Source organism: Semicossyphus pulcher, unplaced genomic scaffold, assembly GCF_022749685.1.
Source record: "Semicossyphus pulcher isolate SPU_LCO1_2020_fin unplaced genomic scaffold, fSemPul1.0.p SCAF_11, whole genome shotgun sequence".
NCBI lineage: Eukaryota > Metazoa > Chordata > Actinopteri > Labriformes > Labridae > Semicossyphus > Semicossyphus pulcher.
The window spans coordinates 7,361,219-7,374,392 of NW_027211615.1; the positions used below are offsets into that span (position 1 = coordinate 7,361,219).

General features: G+C 42.6%; 1 protein-coding gene across 1 annotated transcript in view; it reads right to left on the reverse strand.

The window, feature by feature from the left end:
* lama2 (laminin, alpha 2) overlaps positions 1-13,174 on the reverse strand; it is a 197,083-nt gene that overhangs the window by 140,365 nt on the left and 43,544 nt on the right. The gene's annotated exons all lie outside the window — the stretch shown is intronic.

The window sequence follows — 13,174 nt, forward strand, 5'->3', positions numbered from 1 at the left end:
GTGTGCATCAATATTAGCTTCACTCTTCAAACCAACGGGAGGAACAAGAGGAAACCAACCTTACCTAAGTAAGAACAGCACATGCAGGACAGAGGTAGTGACTAGAGATTAATGACAGCTTTACTTTGATGTGACCCTGTGCAGCTTTTAAACTTTAGTAACGTTACGTTTGAAGTTTGTCCTCATTTTGTTTGTCGTCTTAGGACAGCCACGCACACACACTGGTGATCGTATCGACACCAGCCAATGGTTTCACACTCTTCCACGATCTGGTGGCAGTAATGGAAAAAGATATGATGCAATGCTGCAACTACGGCAGGGCAGAAGAAGACTACATTTTTCTGAAGATTAATTTTTTGTCTTTAGCCTTCATTAGATAGGATATCTGAAGATAGACAGGAAACGTGGAAAGTAGAGAGTAGGGGTGACATGCACCAAATGACCGGCAGACCGGGAGTCGAGCCTGCGATTGGCGCGACCTCTGTTCATAGGACGCCAGCTCTACCAACTGAGCTAAACCAGCGCCCCAGGTTTCAAGTTGTTTGAGAAGAACTGGCTTTGCAGGGGTTTTATGAAGAATGAAACACATTCATCACCTTTGTTGGATCACAGTCATGCAGACTGCACTTTTTGGTGACATCACTTGTTTCTCTTTCAGAAAACTCAACATGAGATCTTTAACTGGTGTAGAGATCAGATAAATAAGATCCTGTTCAGGGTCACGGGGCGGCTGGAGCCACTCCCAGCTGTCATTGGGCGAGAGGCAGGGTACACCATGGACTAATCGCCAGTCTATCACAGGGCTGACACATAGAGACAGACAACCTTTCACGCTCACATTCACACCCACGGGCAATTTTAGAATCACCGGTGAAGCTAACGAGCATGTGTTTGGACTGTGGGAGGAAGCCAGAGTACAAAGAGGGAACCCACGCATGCACGGGGAGAACATGCAGACTCCACACAGAAAGGCCCACCACGTCCAAACTAGGAACCTTCTAGCTGTGAGGCACCGAGCAGCCCGTCATAGAACCAAAAGAGGGAAAATGAGAGGAACTACTTTGCCATGCAACACATGCAATCACACTTTATATTAATCAAACACACAAACAAAAGTCACACAATCCGAGATACTGTCCGAGAGTGTTTTTACTGATAAACCTTGTTGTAGACAACCTGCCAAAGTGTTTTTGTGCACAAAAGTTTACTGGCAAAGCAATCTGAGATCTAAAAAAGTCTCAGAAATCCCGCCATGAAATACAAAGACACTTATGTTCTAAAAAGGAAACTGTAAAACTAAACTGTTATGTGTGGCTGATATTTTTGCTGCATCTCAATTTCATGAAAGAAAATGTGACAAATTTAGTTTGAAAACCTGCTTCTAGTTCGAATTTGTATTTTGTGGAAAACACCTTTAATGGCAGCAGCACTACTTTACTAATGCCACTACTATGTTAACAGCAACACAACAAATGAGAATGTTTTCTTTAAGAAGACATTTGAAGATGTTTTCAAAAGTATGGAGAAGAAGTTCATCCTATAATCTTTGTGTTCTTGTGTTGCCGTTCAGTGTTTCTGTCGAGTCCACAGAATGAGCTTTAGGTGCAGAATCGCTGCGTCGGCATGATCCTGAAATTTATTATTCCGCTCCAACCTGAACAGTAATGGGTGGGAGAGCGAGATAATAATGCCACCATAAAAACAGAGAGAGGGGACATTGAGGAAAAAGGGGGGAGAAATAGAGACAGAGAGAGGGTGTAAGAGGTGAGCTTAATGCCTCTATAAACCTCTTCCATTCTACATCATTACTCTCAGATCTTAAACCGCGAGGAGGAATCAGCCATTTCACAGCCGACTGAAAATACACACACACATACACACCAGCGGGCATGGAGGTGTAAGTTTTATTGACTAACACTTATATTCTATCTCTAACCCCATTTGCTGATTTGGACTCCAGAAGACAGTAAAATCATAGTAAAAACCCACATTACACCGACTGCACGACTCAGACACTTTAACATCAGCTCATCTGCACTAAAATATGGACACTGCTTTTCTCTTCTGTCTCTTATGTTCAAGAAAAAGCAGCACCATGGATGCAGAAGACATTGTGCACAATGCAATCTCGGAACCCATCAGCTATATCTGGCTACGATACTGACTCTGGGAGTAACGGTGAACATGTCGGGCATGTCCGGTTTAGCTAGCATGTAGCTATAATAACTTCCAGCCAAGACTTACTTTTCCGTGCACTGCTTTGTTTACAGTCTAGTTAGCAACTTGAGAAGCGAGATGGAGTATATTAAAGCCATCGTAATCTGTATTCCTATGACAGGAAATATGAGGACAATTAAAGTATGCATTGCATGTATTAGAAGTCTTGGCCTGAAATGCAAACATGCTTAGATCTGAAATAGGTACAACTTCTAAATTATGATCCCCACCTTCCAGTCATGCATGGAAAAACTCCTAAAGTCTGGCTCGTAGGCCGGATTGCAACTTAGAAGATTGTAGTCCAGGAGCCGAGTGCACCAGCTGGGCAAACACCTTGGGGTAATGTTCCGTCTGACCTAGAGCTGAAAGTAACAACCCTGTTTGTGTTGCACCGGGTTGCAGGTGTAAGTTTAGACAGTCAGACTTAAATCCACGGTAAAACAAGCAGTATAAGTATTTTTTCATGCTCAGTTGGTGCACTTGAATAGCTCCAATCAGCACTGGCGCCCCCCAGGAGTGTGTGCTCTCCCCACTGCTCTTCTCCTTCTACACTAATGATTGCACCTCAGGAGACCCTTCTGTTAAACTCCTGAAGTTTGCAGACGACACAACGGTCATCAGCCTCATCCACAGACGGGAGGTGGAACAGCTGGTCCTCTGGTGCGGTCAGAACCACCTGGAGCTCAACCCACTCGAGACTGTGGAGAGGACAGTGGACTGGCTCTGATTCTGAATCCAATGAAATATCGTGAGGAGGTTTATAAAACCTGGTGTGTAATTAAAAGACTTTTCGATGTTGATACTTTAAGCCTGGTGGTTGGTGAAAGAAGGAGGCTTGGAGAGATAGTGATGGAGAAGATGGTTTGCTGGTTTAGTCAATCATAATACATCCAGTTAAACTGTCTTGTTGCAATACAAGATAAGTGATAAAAAATGAATATGAGTCAGATTTGTTTCTCAAATAAGATCTCAAGACAGAATGTTTGTGCAGCTATTTGCAAGCGATCAGTTCTGGTTTGTGTGTCCGAACATCACTGACCGACCTGCATGGGCTGCTGTGGTAAAGACATAGGCGTCAGTAACTACCTGCACGGGAGACATGTCTTTCCAACGTGGAAGTATGAAAAATGATCATAGCTATGTGTTGTTTTACAACTGACTCAAAAGAGACTTTGAGATCCGATTTTGAGTTGGACTCATCTGTAGGAATCCAAATGGAGTCCCATTTCAAAGCACCCCAAAAATGTGGATTGGATCAGATTAGCAAAGATCTTTTTAATGTTCATACTTTCTGTTTGGACTCTAAAATGGATATGGATATGAGAAATGATATTTGGGCTTGCCATTGCACATGAGAAGCTGTGAATACAAGCATTAGCATTGGCTCTGCATTGGGCTCCACCAACTCCAGATTTTGTCACCAGGTAGATGCTAACAAAGTCTTCTCTAAGCCTAATGCAGGACAGGCTATGTACAACAGGCTTTTAGAGGATTCTATTTATATCTTTTGGACATTTATATGGGGCTGAATGAATGACCCCTCTGATTGTTCGGATCCAGGCCCCCTTGTTGGAAAATGGTGTACAGTATCCTTTTATCCATGTTTGAATTGCTGTTGTTGTGTTTAGTTACCACTCAGTGGCTTATGAATTCATCGGAAGAAGAAGAAATAGCTTTGTATCTGTGTATTGTCAAGAACTCTTCTGCTTTGATGGCACTTGTACGTCTTTGTGGATGACTCTCTGTCCACTTAGCACACCTTCATTTGGCAATTTGCTTCCTTGGAAATTATTGACATTTCTCAGAAAACTCAATTCTCTGACGCCATCCACTCAACCTGGAAAACAATCAAAGCTTTTGTCATGGCAGCCTGATGACCCGTGTCTACCCCAGGGGAGAGGAAATGAAAGAAACAAAACACAGGAAAAGAGAAAAGACCAACAGAAAAGCACAACGGGAGATGGGAATTATGGGGAGGGAGACGGGAATTATGGGGAGTGGAAATGAAGGGACAATAAACACTCAGACACACGGCTACAATAGACATCAGTGGGATCCCTTGAGAGCTCGGTAAGCCTGTTATTAACTCTAATAGCGGCCAGAAAAAGAAGAACAAGACATAATCCTTGCCGTTAAAACCCTAATCAAGAATCTGACACAATCTTCATTAAAGTGAAACCCTTGTAATGGCCATGAGTGTATCCGTTTATACAAGTCATTCAGGTTATTATGTGGGTAAAAGAAAGCAAAATAATCTTATATTACAGGAGGGATATTTACTGGAACAAAAGAGAAAATGTTGAACTTAATGAGTTTTTGAGTATTTAACATATCGGCTACACAGCGACTATTTTCCCCTGAATGGAGGCTCAAATAGTGTTATAATAATAAGACTGCTCCATTCTAGGATGTATAAACATAGGAAATTAGACACATTAGATCCTTTCATTGACAACACCCAATGTTAGCCTCAAACCACTTTCCAGCTAACAGTGATGTTATCTAGGAATTTGCTAGGAATCTTTGCCTTTGCCTTAATTTCTTTTAATACTAACAATAGCTACATTACTGTTAGCTAGGAAGTGGCTGAATGCTAACATTAGCTGACAGTAGCTCATGTGTTAACACATTGTTTGATTTGATAAACCTTTAGTTACCATCAAACAACAGCTAATGTTAGTTTTCAACCACCTCTAGCTCATATCACTGTTAGCTAGGAATAAGTACCTTTATCATTTACACAATCAATTGGTAATTAGCACTCATCCTCTCCCTAGCTAGGAAGTGGCTGAATGGTAACATTAACTGTAGTCTAACAGCAGCTTATTTGTATGTTGTATGAACATATTTGATAAACCTTTGGCTACCAATAGACAACAGCTAATGTTAGCCTCAAACACTTACTAGCTAACACTACTGTTAGCTGGAATTCCTATCATTCCAACACTATCAATTGGTATGTTAGCACTTATCCTATCCCTAGCTAATGATAATGCTAGCTAGGAAGTGGCTGAATGCTAACATTATGTCTAACAGTAGCTAATGTGTTAACATGTTTCATGAACATATTTGATAAACCTTTGGACAGCAACAGACAACAGCTAATGTTAGCCTTAAACACTTTCTAGATGCATATCATCTAGAGGCTGTATTTTTAATTCTGTAATGGAAATATATTAAGATAATTTTTTCGACTGCAGTTTGTCAGTAAGAGTTAAATAAAGTGGACACAGACAGAGGAGGAGGAGAGATCAACAGAAACCAAGACACTAGAAAAAAAGAGTATGAAAAAGAATGGAGAAGGCGGACAGAAGTGAAGAGAGAGACAAAAGATGGGATAAAGTGCAGCAGGGCAGTAGGAGAGACAGAAAACAATGCTAAAGTAAGAGGGTGGATAGTAAACAAGCAGAGTAAAGTTATGAGATTTAATGTGCTAAGGAGTGGGTTTGGCATGGAGCAAGAAGAGGTGTGAGGATGAGTCACCTCGACCTCGACCTCAGTCCTCCTCCAGGATTCCCACCAGAGGTCTGATGTAATAATATCACTTTTACAAACGTATGTGGTAAAGTAACAAAGGCAAAGTGTTTTAATTTCCAACAACAGAAAAATGCAGGCTATTCATGCTTGGATTGCAAACAGCAGCTACAAAACTACACTACAAACAGTAAAAGTGGCCACCCGAAGTATGGATGCAGGAGATGCTATGGTCGAGGATACATCTCAAAGTTTTTGATTTTGGTACGCAGTGATTTTTATTGAAGCCAAAGTTTATTGATAAAGAAATGCAGTGGAGTACGGACGAGACTGGGGCTGCTCCAATGCAATACACCCTGAAACATAGCAGGCACTGCCAACATGGTCCCACAAGCAGGAGAGCTCAGCCTTCTTGGTGAATATATCACGCTCTGGGGAATTCACTACCATTAACATTGATTGAACATCAAGATAAAAAAGTGGCAAAAACTCCCTTTAAACAGCCGTTAGAACGTTGGTTTAGATAAGAACAGAGAAAAATGACAATAGATATTTTCTATTAAAGTAATGTTGTCCCTTTGCTGGATGGACTCAAGAGTTTGCCTGCCTTCGCTAATATCAAATCATCATCATAATTAGCCAACTCCTGTCACATCAAAATTGATGAATTTTTTGCCATTGAGAACACGAGTATAAATTAGTATAAATGGATTCACTTCCTTCACTTTGATACTTTGATTTTGTGCAACCAAAAGGAACAGAAACAGACATCAACGTTGTTTTGATCTCATACAGAAGAGAAACTAAACTGTGGCGAATTCAGAGGTAAGAAACCACAGAACCACAAACTTTGAAAAGTGCGAACACTAGAATGAAACAAATCACTGATTGGACGGAGTTAATGACATTACTTGAAACGAACCAAGCTATTAGTATGCAACTTTGTTCTGTGCCGACCACATGCTAGCTTCTTCAGAGAAATGTGTTTGCCAATCTGCAATCATTCACCACATTTTCTGGAGTACAAAGCAAACAGTGGAAACCGACGAGCTCTTCGGGAGATTGGGCAGAGAGAAAGAGGGGGGGGTGGTGGGGACAAAGGAAATCATCCTTCAGGAAATGAAAACCAGATTGTCACAAAAGCTTCAGAAAACAAACTCCCCTAAAGTCACACACACACACACACATAGGCATTCAGGAAAACACGAGAACACCCACAAATACCCAGCGAAACAAAGATACACACACACACACACACACAGAAACATAGAAATATAAACACACACACACACCTGGGTTGGCTTTCTGATGCCTGTGGTTGTTTGCTATTGGTATCGGGAGTTTTCACTCTGTTTGTCTACCGGTTACACACACACAAACACACACGCACAGACACACACACACACACACAGACTGTTGTTGTTCCTAGCAGTAGGGTTAGATTGGCTCCAGATGGACCGAGAGACGGAGGAATGCTGAACAGCTACAACCAAACTGACCTTCTGTTGGAGAAAGTCCTTGTCCAAACCAAAAATCCAGTCATGTCTGAGCTTGCTCCTGTTTGGTTCTATATCTTTGGAGAAAAACCTCCACCATTTTTTCATTTCTGCAGCATCATGTCTGGTGCGGGAGATGCAGATCTCGTGGTGAAAATTCAAGATTTCTCTCATAAAGTGCTCCAGAAGTTGAGCATCAATTCAGCATTGGTCAACCAATATGATGTGGCAAATGTGGCCAGGATGGTGGGTCTGCGAGTGCCTGTGTCTTTCCAACAGTTTACCAAATCATCAGTTTAAGGTTTTGTGTGTATCAACAAACATCTATTGGAAGGGTTATTAGCAAAAATCAATCTGCAACCTCACCGCTTAGATAAACCACAAGCAGCTGGTGCGAATGTTCTTCACAGAACTTATTTTTCTTGGCAGTTACTGGTTGGATGAGTCTATGTTTCCCCAGACAGGGGAATGTTTTTGCAGCTGCTGGATGGTGCTGCTTTTTCGCAGAACTTGCTTTGGACTCTGAGCATCCTGCGCCAGGGGTTCCCTCTTTGTTGTTGGGTTGGGGGTCGGTCTGGGGGTATGAACCGATTGGATCAGTTTGAGCAGATTGGTTTACAGCTGGTCGTTCGAGGAGCTCTGCATGGGGTTTGCCCTCTGATGAAGTTTGGGGTTACAGGCGGCCACTTTGCTGCTTTAAGGCGATGTGGGTCAGAGGGATGAGGACGTTCTTGATTAGGCCCAAAAGAGCTTACATACAATCATGCAAATTCATTCATTTCCCCTTTGACCTTTTGATGAGGTATGGGTCAAGATCAGGTAAGGGTCTATATTTTTGTATATACAGTTCAAATGACTGATGTTTTATTCCATAAAATTGCGGGGCAAACAGGCTCAACTGACATGCTGTACTTTTTGTTTACAGCACAGGAACTCAAACTTAATCCGTGCCACTTGAATAACAAAAGGAAGCATCGCTGTTGTATTTTGAGGTGGCTATGAGCAGGACTATGACATGATAATTATCCCTGCGGGTGGCAGAGCAGGGACGGTCGGATGGACTGTAACTCAGTATGCACGTCTCGTCCTGAAGATGACTAAGAGCAGCTCACTCTTAGAGCTGATCAATTATTGTTGTGCACTTCCCACGGCTCGCTGACTCCTGAAAGTCAACTCCAGCAGCATCAGACTTGAAGTAGCAAACAATGGTATTATGACACCCAATATTCAATACAGTCAGACAGATCCACCTCTGAGGATGGGGTCAGACTCACATAAGCCATAATAGGCACCATGTGCGTCGCTGGTAGACACACAAGCAACCAGATGCAAGCTTATACAAATTGATTGCCTGCAGTGGGCCTGCACCATCTTAGCGCAATGGAAGCTTAAAGGGGGGTATTATGGTGTTTCACATTTTAAGACATATATATAATGTTACAATGTTGGATGTTCAGACTAAACGTGGGTGAGGTTTCAAATCTGTAGGTAAAAGTATGTTAGAGTAATCCCCAGGCTTCTCAGCTCAGTCTGCAGGCTGCTGTGAACGCCAGGTTTCACACTGTTTTTTCTACAAGTGCAGCCTCAGCAGGCTTCGGAGAGCTGGCCAATCAGAAGAAAGTGGGCTTGTAGGGACGGGGTTTCTTAAAGGGACAGAGCTGACTGAGTCGTTTCAGGCAGAGGCTGTATGAGAGCCTGTACAGAGCACCAGTGTGAGAAAAATGAGGAGTTTTTTAAATGTAAATTATGCTGAGCTACTCCACAGGTATCAGAGTGAAATATAAAGCTTGAAATTAGCATAATACCCCCCTTTAATGACAAAACCTGGACTATTCTTTGCAATAAATATTACATACTGGGGGCGCCGCTTTAGCTCAGCGGTTAAATCGCTCGTCCCATATATAGAGGCTTCTGTCCTTGATGTGGCAGCCCCAGGTCTGATTCCCACCCTCGACCCCCTGCCGCTTCCCGTTTCCAACACTATCCACGGTCCTCCCTCTAATTAAAGGCCCCAAAAATAATCTTGAAAAATAGAATTACTATTAAATGTTGTATTTCACAGATATTAGACAGTTAACAAGAGCTGTTCACAGCATTTATCATGTTTGGTGCTCTCTAAAGATAGCACAGAATTGAGGAGACAAAAAGTAGCATCCTGTCTTCATTTAAAGACATGCACTGCTTGGTGTACCTTGTTAGACATTATGTTGTGATGAAATCATCAGTAAATCAGGATAGCAGTCGTCATTTATGTTGTATTACTAGAAAAAAAACAACCTGTTGTAATGATTTTCTTGTTTCTGAATGATGGGATTGCTGCGCGGAGCTTCGCACACACTTTCCAGGAACACAAATCTGCGTGACGCCGAATTATCTGCTTGATAAAAAAGTGGAACAAATCCACTGTGATTGATGTAAAGGCACTTTTTCAGCCTTGTAAGTGAAAAAAAAGGGGAGAGTAGGGAGGAAGAGAGACAACAGTGAGAAAATAGGAGGGGAAATCCATCTCATGCAATCAGCACCAGATTAGGAGAGACGCTATACACAAACTCCTCTACACACATTAGCCTCTCTCATAAGTCATAGAAGAAGGTCAGAGCTGATGTTCCTCCTGCAGCATGTTTGTCCACAAAGTATTTTACTGAAACACTTAAAAGACAGATTTCATTCATCACTACTCTGAGGTGTCAACCTTTATAACCGAGGTGAAACGGGAGCATTTTTCTGCCTCAGGTTTGCACCTGTAGCAGATTTATTTCTCTTAACGGATTACTTTTTATCTCTTCTTCTTTGAAGGACAACATAGAAGGCGAGAAAAATGGTCCGAGAAGTGGGCGAAGGTAGAGGCAGAGTTAGCAAAGGAGTGATGATGAAATGAAACACAAGCTGAGCTGTGTGTTTTGTGTTCGTCTGTTATGTTTCAACATATTTTCAGCTCTTTCATCAGCTGTCAGGAAAGGATGTGTTCAATCTCCCAGCACGCTTCCCTTCTCTCTGTCTGTCCATCTCTGTCACTCCTTTTGTGTGTTTAGCCTTTTGTCTGGCTCAGCAGTGATTCTGTTCGTAAATCTGGGTACAAGACGGATACAAGGAGGTGGGGATTTGACTGCTTCTGACGGCTGATAGATGATATTTTCTCTGCATATTAAACATTGCTTCTGAGACGTTCGCTGAAATGAAAAATCCCTAAAAAGTTACTTTACTCAGCATTTTCTGTCTCACAACTCGATCTGCTGATGAAGCTCAGGTGATACACTGGTAAAGGCTTCAGAACATGTACTTAATGGACTATAAGGGGAGATTATTTTGTCAACTTAAGCATCCATGGTCAAAACCAAGACCTTCAAGTGCTCAGAGAAAAATCGACAACCGCCCCCCTGTCTGAAAACATGTTGACGACACTGATGGAAGAGCCTTTAATATCAAAGTTTGAGTTTGAAGCCAGTAAAAATATGAGCCTCCTCAAGTTTTATGAAGAAGAAGAGTCAACAAAATGTTTCATAAATGATCTTATAAACATACATAACACGTCGTTACAATAATAGTTGACTTGCAGCGATGAAGGTCTACATTTGGCTGCACGCTAAACCCAACTTCACTGCACTCCACTGCCAAATGGTGATGCAGAAACGCTCTTAAAACTGAGCAGTCAGTGGACCCACACGGCTAATAAAACACCCAATGAACATCAAAGGAACACGCTTCTGGACCAATGAGCATCCACCGACTACCTAACGGGCCAATGAGCATCCTCGGCTTTAATGACACGGGTCACGCACGCGAATTAAGAACGTTACCGCATACACACATTTATACTCTTATACATCCACTGCTAGCTTGTCGTTACACACACAGCCTGTCACTTCCAATGATACACACTAACATGACAGGCCACAGTGTGTGTGTGTGTGTGTGTGTGTGTAAGTGTCGCAAGTCACATAGCATCTATCTCTGTAACATGATCAGAGATTGAAGCAGAGAATCGCTTTTTCATACACTCGCACATTGCTCCCAGCCATCACACACACACACACACACACACAAACACACACAGTGGTAATTTATTTGTTTCCCATGTTTGGAGGCATTCGGTTCTGCTCCGCTGTCCCTAATGCCTCCAAAACACATCATTATCTGACTTATATAGGCCCCGGAGTGTGTGTGCGAGAATGTGTTTGAATGAGGATGTTTGTGTGTGCGTGTGTGCATGTGTGTGACAGTGTTTGTGTGTGTGCCCGCTAAGAGAAAAACAGTTGATTATCGAGTTCAACAGGCGAAACACTGTTTACCCTGAGAGACACAAAACCAGAGAGAGAGAGACACAGAGAAAGAGGGAGAGAAGAAGAGCTCGGGGGAAGTCGGGGGAGATGATTTAGGAACAGGGAGGTGAAAAATGGGGAGTCCTGGAGAGACGGAGGGAGAGTTAGAGGAGCGGGCCGATGAAAAGGAGCAGGGACGGAGGGATGGTTGGAGGGAGGCAGGGATAGAGGTTTCAGACAAAGAAGTGAGATGACAAGCCAGGCCTGCAGGATATAAAGTAATGAAATTCTGTGCTATATTCCTCCAAGCCATGACACCCAGACTAACATCACAGTCGCTCTGTTGTTGTAGTGGGGCAACAACTCGACTTCACAAACATGGACTGCAGCTATTTGCCAGCTGGAGTGATAAAGTCTAATCGTGGCCACAGAAGAAAAAAAAAAAAAACAGCAGCAGAAATTCAAACGTTGACGTTAGCAGGATGGAGAATCACGGCTGGGAGGGAGGTGTCGCAGCAGGAGACGCTCTCACAGACTTAGATCCGGGGGATGTTCTTTTAGATCACAAACGGGATCTGTTTATATATTCAAGGCTAATGATGTAGCCTTGTGTTAGCTTTTGCATATTAGTCTGTCAAAGTTATAATTACACTGTGAAATGGTCAGAGATGTTAATGCTAACGCTGAGTTAGCACGTTCCTACAGATTAGACTGCAGGTCACTTTGGCCTCACTGCTGGGTTATAAGACAACACCGAACAGAACTGCAAAACTGAGCTGCTTTTGTGACCTTGACTGTTGTGATTGTTGGTGTGACACAGCAACTGCAAACATCTGCAAAAAGGTTTACTTTCTCCCCACGTGGAGGCGGGCAGTGGAGGTGACGGGAGCAGATTAAAGCACCTTTAAAATCAGGCATAAGAAACATTTTAACTTGTGACTCCCTCCTTTTAAACTGGTGTATATATATAGGTGTAGGTAGGGCTGTGATGGTAGTGAATTTTTCTAACTGAGGTGAAACACTAGGGCCCCCTTGCGGTTTGGCGGAAAACCCAGCCCGCCGCCACCGCATCAATTTGTTGTTAATGCACACAGTAGTAAAAATGTTACTTGAGAGGCGGAGAAAGCAAGTTGGTTATCGTTGTTTTTTTAAAGGTATTACTATCTATAAAGCCAACACAAGCAGCAAAGTCCTTCCCGACCCTCCTGTCACTCACTGTGGTGTAAATTTATCCTTCATCCTCATCAACTGACGGTCGGAGACTTGCGTCCTGTGCGCATGTATTAGTGCTGATCGTTTACCTTCTTCCTCCCGCCGCTACGCATACCAGCCTTTTACCGTCTTTTTCAGACATAGGTTCAGTTTGACTTTCACTATTTTGGCGTTGTGTGGTGTTTGAGTGAAAGTAAAAACACGGTGCTTCACTTTCTCATTTTATTTCAGTTCATTTCTTGGGATTCCTTGGATTTTAAGTTATAGTTCTATGATATTTAAAAACAAATAGCCTATAAGTAGCTCATTATAATCCTGCAAAGTGTTGCGACTAGCAGGTCAAAGCTTTTCTATTGCTCGTGAAGTGTTTTGGAGAGTTAAGAACTGTTTTCAACTGAGCCAAAGAGAGAGTGAGAGAGGGGGAGAGGGGAATGCAGAGACAGAGAGGGACTATGGCCGAAGAAGGGAGAGGGAGCCTGAGAATATTGACAGAAATGGACACAAGAAACCAAACAA